The sequence below is a fragment of the Dioscorea cayenensis genome, chromosome 15 (assembly GCF_009730915.1).
Source record: "Dioscorea cayenensis subsp. rotundata cultivar TDr96_F1 chromosome 15, TDr96_F1_v2_PseudoChromosome.rev07_lg8_w22 25.fasta, whole genome shotgun sequence".
Taxonomy (NCBI): Eukaryota; Viridiplantae; Streptophyta; class Magnoliopsida; order Dioscoreales; family Dioscoreaceae; genus Dioscorea; species Dioscorea cayenensis.
The window spans coordinates 19,137,503-19,152,871 of NC_052485.1; the positions used below are offsets into that span (position 1 = coordinate 19,137,503).

Below are 15,369 nucleotides of genomic sequence, written 5' to 3' on the forward strand. Positions count from 1 at the left end.
GTTGGGCACATGGGTGTGGGGAATTCCCACACGCCTGTCTGAATGAATTCAAAGGTAAAATGTGTCATCCTGAGAGCACACAGGGGCGTGTGACTACCCCTGTGAAGCTCCCCTGTTGAGTCACACGGGCTTGGATAATTTCCACATGCTCGTATGGATGTACAGAACGCCAAGAGGCGCGGTTTTTCTTTAAAACCTATTCGCGTTTCTTTATCGTTTTACTCCCAAACACTCAAAGAACACATCCTTGCACTCTCCCGACTTCTTACCATTGTTTTAGAGGGGTTTCATTTGAGTTTTCCGACTATTTTCGAGTTTTTCATCTTAATCTTGTCGGTACACCCTCCTTCCCTCTTTTCTTTCGCCATACTTTATTTAATTCGATTGAACTGTTGATTTTTTCTTTGTTTTCATGCTAAAATGGTTGGTGAGTGTTTTAGAGTGAGTTTTGAGTGAAATTCAGATATATTTGTGGATTTTTGCACAGTGGCCGTGCTGTTTTCACGCCCCGTGGATCCACATGGCCATATAGATTTCTGCAGTATTGATTCTTTGAGTGAATTTGATCAATTTCTTTTCAATTCTTACAGACATGGCCCCCAGGACAAAGAAGGTTGCCGGCAAATGCCCCAGAGAGCACTCCTTAGAGCTGGGTCACATGGAGTTTGCTATTCCCGAGCACCATGCTCGGTTTGAGAGACTTTCGAAGCTCAAGTTCGGGCAGACATGATTCCCGGACTTGAGTGTGCTTAGGGTGGTTCCGTTAGCCAATAATATGGAAGATGAGGTTGAGGGGCTCCTCAAAGTCAGTAGTTGGCACAGATTATTAACCATTCGTAATTCTTCCATTCAGATGCTGACATTGGAGGTATTAGCCTCGTTCGAGTTTGACCGTTCTTATTCCAGTTTCGACAGCATAGATGCTATACAGTTTAGAGTTTTTGGAAAATACCATATCATGAGTGTCACGTAGTTCTCAGTCCAACTGGGTTTATACGACGAGGCCTACATTGACACTGAGGAGTATGAGCAGTTGCCCACCAATTATCTGGCTAGTCTGACTCATCAGCGCACATATAGAGCTTTATGTGGCCAGGGATAGAATGAGCCGGGGGTGTCCAAGGCCACATGTCTTTCTCAACCTGCATACCATTATCTTCATGCCGTTTTGAGCAGGTCGGTGAATGGCCGTGGTGAGAATACTGGTATACTAAGTCACCGGGAGCTATTGTATTTGAATTCGAAGGTACAAAGCGTTCCACTCCATCTTGGGCACATTATACTAGAGTACTTGAGGCACTAGGGATTGTATACCAGGATTGGGGTGATCTTCTCATGCCAATACATCACTAAACTCATCATTGGGATCGGTCTACTGAACGCAATCAGAGGGGTTGAGAAGATGATTATATCCACTCCCCTCAGCTTGGAGACTATGAGGCTCATGGGCATGATACGATGATATAGAGACTGGATCTATGTGATGAACATACCCCTACTAGAGCCATCCAAGGTTGAGGGTAAGGCAGTAGAGGGATCTCTGCCTGCTTGTGAGCCTCAGCATGAGCAGATGGAGACCGAGGCACCTCCCATATTACAGGAGCCGCCACTAGTGTGCATATTTTTCCCCACTCAAGCCCATGATGGATTTGAGAGGCTCGAGAACGCTGTGGTGGTGCTACAGGCAGATTTGGCAGAGGTTCGTGTGATTCAGGCCACTAACCACACTGAGGTGATGCCACGTCTCGACATATTACAGTAGCTACTAGAGCGAGACGCGACCTCACCATTTGTGATGAGACCCCGCACTCCTCAGGAATCACCAGCACCACCATCACCAGCACCAGTACCACCAGAACTAGTTGATCCATCGGTTACAACATCTTCTATAGTAGCAGGGCAGACAACAAACGACACTGATGCTTGATGTGTGTCTACTTTTCTTCATTCTTATTTTTCATATTTCATTTTAGTATTATATTTTGGACTCGTATCACTCAGAAAGGATCTTCCTTCTGAGTTTATCTTTTATTTTCATTGTATCGAGTTGTATTTCATTACTTTATCTTTATATACTCAAGTTTTATTTTGTTTCTGTTGAGTTTTACTGAACCCCTTGTGTATGCGTGCAAATGGTCTTGTGAGTAATGAAATTGAGGAATAGTCATAAACATGGTCATCATGATTTTCACATGGCCGTGTGTGCTTCACAATCCATTGGGACTTAACTCTCAAGAAACATAGCTCCATTAAATGTACCATTAGGAGTTCAGGGGAGTATTGTTTCAATTGCCCACCTTCATATTTGCTTTTGAGTGTTATACTTTTTATTATGCTTGCATGCGTACATTGAGGGCAATGTACATCTTAAGTGTGGGGGGAGTTTACTTTACACATGTTCTATACGTTTGCTTTTATTGTATATGCTCATGTAGTGAATGGTGGTTTACCTTAGTTGCAATGGTTGTATTCTTAAGTTTAGGAGAATTTTTAACATTGAATTTGCTCATGCTCTAGTTTTTACTTGGATTTTTAGGATTTTTTGCCCGATTGACACTTGTTGCACTACTCTCTCATTAAACCTTGTAGAAACATAAGTTCGATGTTTAAGGGACTAGCTTAGTTGCTCTTTGTTTTTAGTTTCTTCAGGAAAAAAAATGATGTGGTTGAATGAAAAGAAAAAGAAAAAAAAATGCTTGTGTTGTTTACGCATTGGGGATGAAAAGAGCTACCACCCATGAAGTATGAAGCTACTCTCATAAGTTGGATACTAGTTATGCCCTAATGAGAGAAAGAGCTATCTAATGGGATGAGTGAAAGCTACTACCCTGGTAGAAAGAGCTACCACCTCGAAAGTGTGAAAGCCACCCTAGCGGCCGCTTCGGAAAGGTCTACCTTAGTGGATGTGTGAAGCTACTACCACCTCTTTTCTTTCTTTTTGTACATAAATAAGTCCCTCTAACTTAGAGCTTTGAGTAGTATACGGTGGGTTGACTTGAGTGAATCTACTAACACTTACACAATATCGGGTTTGTTGTCCTTTTTTATTCGAGTTTTTAGCTAGAGCATTGATTTTCCTTATTCGGTGTTAAAATTTTCCTTGCTTGTACAATGCTTCCCTTGCATACTTGTAGAATGCTTCGCTTGCATACTTGTAGAATGCTTCCCTTGCATACTTTGATAAGTGCTTGTGTATTAGTAATATGAAGTATTCTTTTCTTATAATGAGCATTACTTTTCTCAGATTTTATCGCTTATACATGTGTATTCATGTTCTTTATGCATGTAGGGTTGTGGAGACAAGTATGGAAGAAAGAAGCCAAAGTAGATCATGAATGGACTTTGTTGATGAAATCCTGGAGTGAACAAACGTGAAGACACAAGTTGTGCTCAAAGACATATGAGTGTGTACCAACCTCCGTTGTGCTCGAGTGAATATGTAAATTGGAGGGACACAAAGACAGTTACACTCATGTGTTCCGACTTGTGCAATGCTACCAAGATTATCATCAAATGTGATTTTATTGATGATGCAACGCGATCTACCGCATGGATGTGTGTCCATTCATGCAGTTATGATGAAAGTGTGGATTCAGGAGTATTTTTTGGCAGAGTACCGTAGCAAATCAGTGTAGCAGGTACTATTCAAAGGCCACTGAAAGTTCAATTCCTGCAGATTCACACGCCCGTGTGGATGCCCGATTCCAGCCTATTTAAGTCATGACTTCAGCCCATTTGACAAGATCCCCTTACGTATATCCCGCAAGTGCACGGGTTTGTCGAAGTAATAATCCCGGGTGAGCGGACATCGAATATACAGGGAGTAGGGAGTAAAGACACTTAATTCGATTCTTAGCTATGTGGAATATCAATAATGATAAGTGTGACAATGATTCAATTCTCAACAATTAAAAGCAACAAGTAAGAGAGCAAAAGTAAGGAGGAGGTAAGGCAATCGATAAAGATGCGGTACTCGGATGATGCTTCACCTAGGATAATCGCTTCAAGTGCAAGAACTCTCTATTATGCTTCCTAATCAATGCAATGGTGAGTCGTGGAAATCCTTACATACATAGTCCCAAATCTAACGTCAACTATGCCTAACTCTATTCATGTCCCGGAGGAGAGATTAAATAACCTCTCAACCTCGCACTCGAATAAATTAACAATGAGCTCTAGGGATTCCAGGTGATAAATCTCTTCCTAATTATAGACCTAACCCTTTGGTCCAGGCGGAAGGTCCCTAACCACAATTAAGCCATAGACAATAAGATCCCCTCAACGCTTCACTCCGTTGCACACGCAACTAAGCCCCAGTGGAGATTCATCCCTTAGACCATTCACTCTATTATGGCCGCAAAGAACTCGAGGAACGGAGGTAGAATCTATCACGTCGGAGGGGAAAGGGGACGCTCCTGTTCCTCTCGACTCACCCTCTCAACCCTCTCTAACCTAGCTTTATCTAACGCTCGTGGTGTGTCACTCACTCACAAGGTTACCAATAAGAACTCTCAACCCTAGTGTCACTCTAGGGGAAATATTGAGACAATCAAGAATTCAAAGTTGGAACTCACAATAAACATCAATTTATTGAAAGCATAATGAAGAAGTTCAATGAAACGAATACATCCTAGGGTTCACAATCACCCAAGTACCCACTAGGGGTTTAGCTCTCCATGGAGCTAAGTACAATCAAAGAAATCGAATGTAAAAGCAATGAATCCATAAAGAAACCACCTCAATGGTCGTGTCGATAGTCTTGTGGAGAGTCCTCTACTCATCGCAAGGGATCCTTTGTCCGACCTAGGATATACCTCGCCGGATCGATGCCGACGAAAGCTCTCCCAATAACCTTCTTCCAAACGACGCGCGGTGTCGGAGCTGTAGAACCTCTCTAAAAACCTAGCCAATACCCCTCAAAACCCTAGCCGAAACCCACTCTCAAGTTGGGGAAAAGATGGAGAAAAGAATACCAAAATCGGGGCTGAATCGGCTTTAAATAGGGCTGGAATCAGGCGACTCCACGGGCATGGATGCTCCACGCGCCCGTACGCAATTTCCACATGGGCGTGGATAATTTCCACACGCCCGTGTGGATTCTCTGTTTCTATGATTTCTCGGCCGGCTGTAACAGTGCTGCTCAACATCTTTGGAATCTTTTTAGAATCTTTTTTCCCCATCTTTTGCCCATCTCCTCAACATCTTTGGAGGCGCTCGCGACCATTGTTTGGAGAGGAGTTGGCTAGGTTTTTGGAATGGTTCTATGGCCTTCAAAACTACATTCCTTCGGAAGATAGTTATTACGGAAGCTTTTATCGGCATCAATTCTGCGAGGTGTGCCCTAGGCTTGACGAGAGAACTTTTGGAGAAGACGCGGCTACTCCACAAGGCCATCGACACGGACACCAAGGGGTTTTATTCATGGATTGCATATATTTACTTTAAATTTCATCATTGATTGTATTTTGCTCTAAGGAGAGCTAAACCCTTATATCCCGCAAGTGCACGGGCTTGTCGAAGTAATAATCCCGGGTGAGCGGGGTCGAATTCACAGGGAGTAGGGAGTGAAAATACTTAATTTGATTCTTAGCTATATGGAAGATCAATTGTGATATGTGTGAAATTGATTCAATTCTCAACAATAAAATCAACAAGTGAAAGAGCAAAAGTAAGAAGATGGTAAGGCAATCGATAAAGATGGGGTACTCGGATAATGCTTCACCTAGGATAATCGCTTCAAGTGCAAGAACTCTCTATTATGCTTCCTAATCAATGCAATGGTGAGTTGCAATGAACTCTAGGGATTCCAAGTGATAAATCTCTTCCTAAATATAGACCTAACCCTTTGGTCCAGGTGGAAGGTCCCTAGCCACAATTAAGCCCTAGATACTAAGATCCTCTCAACGCTTCACTCCATTGCACGTGCAACTAGGCCCCAGCGGAGGTTCATCCCTTAGATCACTCACTCTATTATGGCCGCAAAGAACTCAAGGAACAGAGGTAGAATCTATGACGCCCGAGTGGAAAGGGGACGCTCCTGTACCTCTCGACTCACCCTCTCAACCCTCTCCAACCTAGCTTTGTCTAACGCTCGTGGTGTGTCACTCACTCACAAGGTTACCAACAAGAACTCTCAACCCTAGTATCACTCTAGGGGAAATATTCATACAATCAAGCATTCAAGGTTGGAACTCACAATAAACATCAATTTATTGAAAGCATAATAAAGAAGTTCAATGAAACGAATACATCCTAGGGTTCACAATCATCCAAGTACCCACTAGGGGTTTAGCTCTCCATGGAGCTTAATACAATCAAAGAAATCAAATGTAAAAGCAATGAATCCATAAAGAAACCCCCTCGATGGTCGTGTCAATGGTCTTGTGGAGAGTCCTCTACTCGTCGTCCAAAGATTCCTTCGTTCGGTATAGGATACGCCTCGATCGAAGCTCCCCTACCAACCTTCTTCCTAATGGAATCACGATGTCGGAGCCATAGAACTTCTCCAAAACCTTGGCCAATACCCCTCGAAACCCTAGCCGAAGTCCTCTCACAAGTTTGGGAAACGATGGAGAAAAGAATACCAAAATCAGGGCTGAAATCGGCTTTCAATAGGGCTGGAATCGGGCGACTGCACGGGCGTGTATGATGTCACACGCCCCTGTGGAATTTCCACACGGGCGTGGATAATTTCCACACGCCCGTGTGGATTCTCTGTTTCTCTGATTTCTCGGCCGGGCTGCTACAGTACTTGCTACATTATTTTGCTGCATCGACCTGCTACAATACTATGTCGGAAATACTCCCGAATTCCATATTTTCATTGGGGTAACTTAAATGGGCACATGTTTACGTCGTGAATCACTTACCTATTCAATGATGTGCACGTTGGTGGATCTCTCGTTCTTATGTGCATAAATCGGAATGCTCGAGTGTGACTGCCTTTGTGCCCCTCCAAATGGATGTGCTCACTCAAATGCGAGGAGGTTGGCACACACCCTAGCATCTCACACCTGACCTATGTCTTCGCGTTTGAACCTTAGCAAGATCTCCTCCAAAATAGGTGCATAATGATCCACATTGGCCTATTTCCTTCATACTCGGCCTCACAACTCTACCTGCATAAAAGTAACATAAAAACACACATATTAATGAAAAAAACCTGAGAAAAGTAATGCTCAACATAAGGAATAAACGTTTCGCATTCATATCGCACAAGCACTTATCAAAGTCCCCCACACTTAAGCTTTTGCTTGTCCTCAAGCAAACATTAAAACATTCTGTGCATTGATGTAGAAAATATTGAAAGTGCTTGGCCTTAGGTTCACCAAGGTATACAAAGAAAGTATTCTACAATAAGGAAAATTTCAACACTAAATACGAAAAATCAATGCTCTAGCTAAAAAAAACTTGAATCAAAAAGGACAACAAACCCGAATTTCGTGTATGTGTGTGAACTCACTCAAAACAACGCAAGGTATACTCCTCAAAGTTCTAAGTACACGGGACTTATTTATCTACAAAAGTGACAAAAATTTAAAAGATATTAGTAGCTTCACACATCCTCTAAGGTAGCCCTTTCCAAAGCGGCCGCTAAGGTGGCTTTCACACTTTTGAGGTGGTAGCTCTTTCTACCCGAGTGTTAGCTTTCACTCATCCTATGAGATAACTCTTTCTCTCATTAGGGCATAACTAGTATCTGACTTGTGAGAGTAGCTTCATACTTCATAGGGGATTCAGTGAAGCTCAAGAAAAACAAAAATAACTCGAGTGTATAAAAGATGAAGCAATGAATACAACTCGATAATGCAAAATAACATAAACTCAGAAGGAAAAATCCTTTCTGAGTGAACAAGTCTAAAAACAAGAAAATAAGATAAAATAAAATGCATGAAAGTAAAAGGAAGAAGAAGAAGTCAAGTGTCAATGTCTCTCTCGGCCTCCTGTGCTACCGCTGCTGAGGTGGAATATTGTGGGTCCTCTGGTGCTGGGGTCGAGGATGTATGTGCTGGAGGAACTGGGGATCTGAGTCTCAGGAGATCTCGAAGGAAATCGAATCGGGCCATAAGATCTGTGTACTGAGTCGACTACATAGCCCGGAGCTCCGCTATCTCAATCCGAATCTCTCTAACCTCGGTCTCCAGCCTCTCAATAAGGTCATAGGCTCGAGCACCCGGTGCTATAGAAGATGGAGGAGTCTGTTGGATATCTTGTGCAGTGTTTCCATCACTCCTGGTGGTCTCAGCGATAGCTGTAGTTAGAATGTAAGTCCCTGGCTCAAACCTCCGTACCAACCCCATCATCCTGATCATATCGAATGCAAGAGGAGTGGGTACAACTGTCCTCTCAGCTCCACGTAGAGCGTCGCCCAAACCCATTCCCAAAATGAGTTTGGTGATATAAGGGCCAGCAAATAGTAGACTCACTCTCATCGAATGGCCCTGGTACTACAAAACATCTGCTAAAATGCACCCTAAGTGAAGTGGTACATTGCGGGCCATGGAGTATAAGAAAAGCAGATCCAACCTGGTCAAAGCGGCTGTGTTATCTGCTCGACATGTCACGGATCTAATGATGACTGCGTGTACGTATCTGAAACTAAACCGGGACAAGCTAGAGGCCTTCGACAATCCCAGTTCGTAATCCCCACGTCCACACAAAATTCTGTACGCATAATATGGGGTGACTGCACTTGAAAGTCTACTGGTAGTCGGCCATACTCCACGGTACCTGTATAAGTGGCATCGTACAGGCCCGTCCTAATCGAAAACTCAGTGATGCTCATGGAGAATGGATGTCCGAATACCTGAAACTGTATCGCCTCTATGGTGTCAACTCTCCCATGCAGCAATCGAAACTCAAAGGACGCTAAAACCTCTAGCGTCAATGCGTGGTAAGCTGGCTCACTAATCGTCAGCAGCCTTCTCCAGCTTCCCACTGCCAACATCTCATCAATCTCATTTATCAACTTGTCACGCTAATGAATATCTTGAAGCACTTGTACATCCGCGAAGCAAGTCTGACCAAACCCAAGTGCTGAAAGTCTCTCGAAGCGAGCCTGATGCTTAGGGTTCAAGAATTCCACATGTATCGGTTCGGGTGAGGTGAGTCTGAGGCACTTCACTTCGTTCTTCTTTGCACGAGGTGCCATATCTGTAGTACAAAAGAAGAAAACAATCAGAAATATCCAACACAATATACTGCAGAAATCTACACGGGCCTGTGGAAATTACCCACACCCATGTGGAACTGCAGAGCATGAAACTTCCGCACGGGTGCACAACAAATCTTAACAATTCACTTTAAAACCACTTCTAAATCCTTACTACACATCCATCATGCATGAAAACTCGCATTTAAAAGTATTCAATCCGTGAAAAACCATAATTGGCGAAGAAAAGAGGATAAAAGGATTACCGAAGAGATGAATATGAAAATGTCTGAAATTTGGTAAAATTAGAGAAGAAAGTTCCTCCAAATAGCGACGAAGGGTCGGAAAGATAATCGGGAACCGTTTTCCGGTGACTGGAGATGAAGAATGAGACGGATCACAAGGTTTTTAAGGAGAAAATCGCGTCTCTTGGAATTCTGTGTATCCCCACGGGCGTGTGGAAATTACCCACGCCCGTGCGTCTCACTTCGAGAGCGCCATAGGGGTGTACACACATCCCTGCGCCTTCTCGGGAAAACGCTCCCTTAACTCTGATTGATCTCACACGGGCGTGCGGAAAATACCGACGCTCATGCGCCAGACCCACAGGGGCAGACGCACGCCCCTGTGGCTTCCTTGGTCACCTGAGAAAAATATCAAGTTGCCCACACGCCCGTGCGGGATTTCCACACGGGCGTGGGTATTCACATGCCTCAACTCACAGGGTCGCCCGCACGCCCCTGTGTTTTCTCGGGATGGAGGGGGCAACCTGCAGAGTTTCGCACGGGCGTGCAAAAATTACCCATGCCCGTGCATGGTTCACAAGGTCGCCCACAGGGGTGAGTCCACGCCCTTGTGTATTCTCGAGAAAATCCTCCCAAATCTGTAGGAAATCACACGCCCGTGCGGAAATTATCCACGGGCGTGCATCAGTCGCATGGTCGTCCACAGGGGTAGCCGCACGCCCCTGTGCCTTCTCTGGATGAGTTCACAGTACACATCCACGGGCGTGTGGCAATTCCACACGCCGGTGTGTTTTCTCTGGATGACTTAGAAAAACCTGCAAGCTCTGCAGAACTAATCTGAACATGTTTACATACTCAGAGCCTGCCCTATTGTGCAAGATATACCATATAAAAACACAAAATAAAACTCAAACGACCAAACTTCGTCAATTCTCAACAAAAAAAATATATAAAGAATTCTTTTAAAACCCCACAATAGGATCACAGCACAAGCACTCAAAAATTGAAACACCAACACTTAACAATTTATTTATGCAAACAAACTAAACTAAAAGGTACGAGAACAGTAAACACTTGGGTTGCCTCCCAAGAAGTGCTTGTTTAACGTCACTAAGCTTGACGTATCTTTCTTACCTCACAGGGGTTCATGAATGAAGGTTGCCCTCTTACCCATAACTTGAAAGCATGATGAGCAAAGTCTCTTGAGGGTAGAGGGTGTACTATCGGGCTTCGGACCACCTAGCAATTGTTCGTCCAACTCCCTTGGCTCATGTACATCTCCAACAGTCTTGGGGCATTTTCGGTGGCGTCTTTGAGCCCTCTTCATTTTCCGGAGCACCTTCTTCAAGATTCCCGGGGTAGATGTTTCCTCTCCGGTCGAACCAAGCATCAGTACTTCTTCATTGCTCTCCTCTTGGTCGAACAAACCTTCATACGGATCCGGGTTGAACATTTCCTGTATATATTCATCAACAATTTCATCAGTAGTGTCTAGAAAGTACAAAGTGTCATCAAAATCGAGAGAATGCCGCATGGCTTCAGCAAGGCGATAAGTGAGTTTATCGTCTCCGACTCTCAATGTGAGCTCTCCGCCGTCCATGTCAATCAATGCTTTGGAAGTCCACAAGAACGGTCTCCCAAGTATCAAGGGTACATCTGCATCCTCATCAACATCTAGCACTACAAAGTCAACCGGAAAAATATACTTGTCCACCTTCACAAGTACGTCTTCAATGATGCCTCTCGGATGTCGTACCGTTCAGTCCGCCAATTGTAAAGTCATCCGAGTAGGTCTAGGCTCACCCAAGCCTAGCTTTTGGAAGAAAGTATATGGCATGACGTTAATACTTGCACCTGAATCCGCCAATGCCATTTCCTCACCTAAGTTGCTGATGTTACACGGAATAATGAAGCTTCCCGGGTCTTTCTTCTTGTTCGGCATGTTCTTTTGTAACACAGTCGAGCATGAAGCATTAAGCACTACTGAAGTACTCTCCTCCAATTTTCTCTTGTTGGTCAATAGGTCTTTCAGGAACTTCGCATACTTAGGCATTTGAGCCAAATCCTCAACAAAAGGAATGTTGATGTGGAGTTGCTTGAACAAACTCAGGAACCTCTTATACTGGTCATCCCCTTGGTCGTTCTTCAATCTAGAGGAATAAGGGATTCTTGGCTTGAAAGGTAGGGGTGCCACCTCTTTCTCTTTATTTGGTCCCTTCTCAACCTCGACGACCTCGGGTGCGTGTTCTTTCGGCTTCTCACTTGGAAGCCTTCCTTCCACTTCACGACCGCTTCTCAAAGCAATCGCCTTCACATGTTCTCTCGGGTTGGTTTCCGTGTTGCTTGGTAGACTCCCATGTGGCCTTTCGGAAAGAGATTTCGCAATTTGCCCCACTTGATTTTCAAGGTTGTGTAAGAAGGCAGTGTGATTGCGAAGTGTAGCCTCGACTGATTCAAACCTTGTATTTGCCGATTGAATAAATCTAGTCAAGTGCTTCTCCAAATCCGTCATTCGGGTTTCCAAGCCTGAAATTCTGTTTTCCACTTGAGGGGCTTGTTGTTGTTGTTGGAACCCCGATGACCCCATAGTCTTCTGTGGTCCTTGATTACTCCATGAAAAGTTGGGATGATTCTTCCAACCTAAATTGTAGGTGTTGCTGTATGGATTCCCTTGAGGTCTCATTCCATTACCTACAAAGTCGGCATTCTCAACTGAAGAAACATCACCAATGACAATTGGGCAATCGGAGGGAGCATGTCCTCTACCATAACCGGTGCAATTGGTCATGGCCGCCACTCTATTCGAAGCTATAAGATCTAGCTTCTTACTCAAACTCTCCACTTGGGCCACCAATGAAGTTTCCGCATCAATTTCATGGAGACCGGCCACCTTTTTCTTCTCTCTAGCGTTCCACTGGTAGCCATTTAACCCCATTTCCTCAATCAATTGACGAGCCTCATCGGGGGTCTTGCTACCCAAGGTACCTCCTGCCGCCGCATCCAAGAGTTGCCTTGTGCTCGGGTTCAAACCATTGTAGAAGGTTTGAACAATCATCCACTCCGGGAATCCATGTTATGGACGCTTGCGCAGGAGTTCCTTGAACCTTTCCCATGTCTCAAATAGAGACTCCAATTCCAACTGCATAAAGGATGAGATCTCATTCCTAAGCTTTGCTGATTTTCCGGGAGGGAAATAACGGGATAGAAAAGCTTCTACCATCTCCTCCCATGTAGTGATTGATGCCCTAGGTAATGAGTGCAGCCACTGCTTTGCTTTCCCCTTTAAGGAAAATGGGAAGGCTCTCAATTTGATGGCATCATCCGTCACACCATTTATCTCCAGCATGTCACACACCTCGAGGAAGCTCTCTATGTGACTATTTGGATCCTCATCGGCCAAACCGTTGAATTGTGTGGACTGCTGCAGCATATGGATGAATGCCGGCTTTAGCTCGAAATTCTGAGCTGTAATTGGGGGACGCACAATACTCGATTGTGTCCCCAACACTATATGTCTGGCATAATCAGATAGTGTCCGTTGTTGCTCATTTTGTTCTGCCATGTTGTCAGATCATTCTACTTCCAAATCAGCTGGATTAGGCTGTTCTTGTACAAGTTCTTTCCCTTTCCTTCGAAGTGTACGTTCAAGCTCAAGGTCTCCTTCAATCAATATTGATGGATTCCCTAGGGTCATAACCTGGAGCTGCACCAAAAGTAAAGAAAAAGAAAATCAGAATGATGATAGAATAAGAAGATATGAAATAGAATGTGTAGTGGAATAGCTAAGAAAACAAAGTGCAAAGTATCTCTAAACGCCTACCTCCCCAGCAACGGCGCCAAAAACTTGACAAGTTCCCCTTGCTTATATCCCGCAAGTGCACGGGCTTGTCGAAGTAATAATCCTGGGTGAGCGGGGTCGAATCCACAGGGAGTAGGGAGTGAAAATACTTAATTTGATTCTTAGCTATGTGGAAGATCAATTGTGATAGGTGTGAAATTGATTCAATTCTCAACAATAAAATCAACAAGTGAAAGAGCAAAAGTAAGAAGATGGTAAGGCAATCGATAAAGATGGGGTACTCGGATAATGCTTCACCTAGGATAATCGCTTCAAGTGCAAGAACTCTCTATTATGCTTCCTAATCAATGCAATAGTGAGTCGTGGAAATCCTTACATACATAGTCCCAAATCTATGGTCAACTATGCCTTACTCTATACATGTCCCGGAGAAGAAATCTATAATCTCAACACCTCGCACTCGCATAGAGTTGCAATGAACTCTAGAGATTCCAAGTGATAAATCTCTTCCTAAATATAGACCTAACCCTCTGGTCCAGGCGGAAGGTCCTAGCCATAATTAAGCCCTAGATACTAAGATCCTCTCAACGCTTCACTCCATTGCACACGCAACTAGGCCCCAGCGGAGGTTCATCCCTTAGACCACTCACTCTATTATGGCCGCAAAGAACTCAAGGAATGGAGGTAGAATCTATCACGCCGGAGGGGAAAGGGGACGCTCCTGTACCTCTCGACTCACCCTCTCAACCCTCTCCAACCTAGCTTTGTCTAACGCTCGTGGTGTGTCACTCACTCACAAGGTTACCAACAAGAACTCTCAACCCTAGTATCACTCTAGGGGAAATGTTCATACAATCAAGCATTTAAGGTTGGAACTCACAATAAACATCAATTTATTGAAAGCATAATAAAGAAGTTCAATGAAACGAATACATCCTAAGGTTCACAATCATCCAAGTACCCACTGGGGGTTTAGCTCTCCATGGAGCTTAATACAATCAAAGAAATCGAATGTAAAAGCAATGAATCCATAAAGAAACCCCCTCAATGGTCGTGTCGATGGTCTTGTGGAGAGTCCTCAACTCGTCTTCCAAAGATTCCTTCGTCCGGTATAGGATACGCCTCAATCGAAGCTCCCCTACCAACCTTCTTCCTAATGGAATCACGATGTCGGAGCTGTAGAACTTCTCCAAAACCTTGGCCAATACCCCTCGAAACCCTAGCCGAAGTCCTCTCACAAGTTGGGGAAACGATGGAGAAAAGAATACCAAAATCGGGGCTGAAATCGGCTTTAAATAGGGCTGGAATCGGGCGACTGCACGGGCGTGTATGATGTCACACGCCCCTATGGAATTTCCACACGGGCGTGGATAATTTCCACACGCCCGTGTGGATTCTCTGTTTCTCGGATTTCTCAGCCGGGCTGCTACAGTACTTGCTACATTGTTTTGCTGCATCGACCTGCTACAATACTATGCCGGAAATACTCCCGAATTCCATATTTTCATTGGGGTAACTCAAACGGGCACACGTTTACGTCGTGAATCACTTGCCTCTTCAATGATGTGCACGTTGGTGGATCTCTCGTTCCTATGTGCATAAATCAGAATGCTCGAGTGTGACTGCCTTTGTGCCCCTCCAAATGGATGTGCTCACTCGAATGCGAGGAGGTTGGCACACACTCTAGCATCTCACACCTGACCTATGTCTTCGCGTTTGAACCTTAGCAAGATCTCCTCCAAAATAGGTGCATAATGATCCACATTGGCCTATTTCCTTCATACTCGGCCTCACAACTCTACCTGCATAAAAGTAACATAAAAACACACATATTAATGTAAAAAACCTGAGAAAAGTAATGCTCAACATAAGGAATGAACACTTCGCATTCATATCGCACAAGCACTTATCAAAACCCTAGGATGATATTATTTCATTGACCTTTTATTATGCTATCTTTAGTTGATCTTTTAATCGAGTTCCAATCTTGAATGTTTGTTTAGTTGATTTTCCCTTAGAGTGACACTAGGGTTGAGAATCCATCTTGGTAACGTTTGTGGATGAGTGACACACCATGAGGGTTAGACAATGCTAGATTGGAGAGGGTTGAGAGGATGCGTCGAGAGGTAACGAAATGTCCCTCTTCCCCTCCAGTGTGATTTATCCTACTTCCA

At 44.1% G+C, this 15,369-nt stretch overlaps 1 non-coding gene across 1 annotated transcript; it reads left to right on the forward strand.

Moving 5' to 3' along the window:
* Positions 1-12,461: 12,461 nt before the first annotated feature.
* Positions 12,462-12,568, forward strand: LOC120278255. Its single transcript, XR_005541596.1, has one exon. It is a non-coding gene; the product is annotated as a small nucleolar RNA R71 (small nucleolar RNA).
* Positions 12,569-15,369: the final 2,801 nt, after the last annotated feature.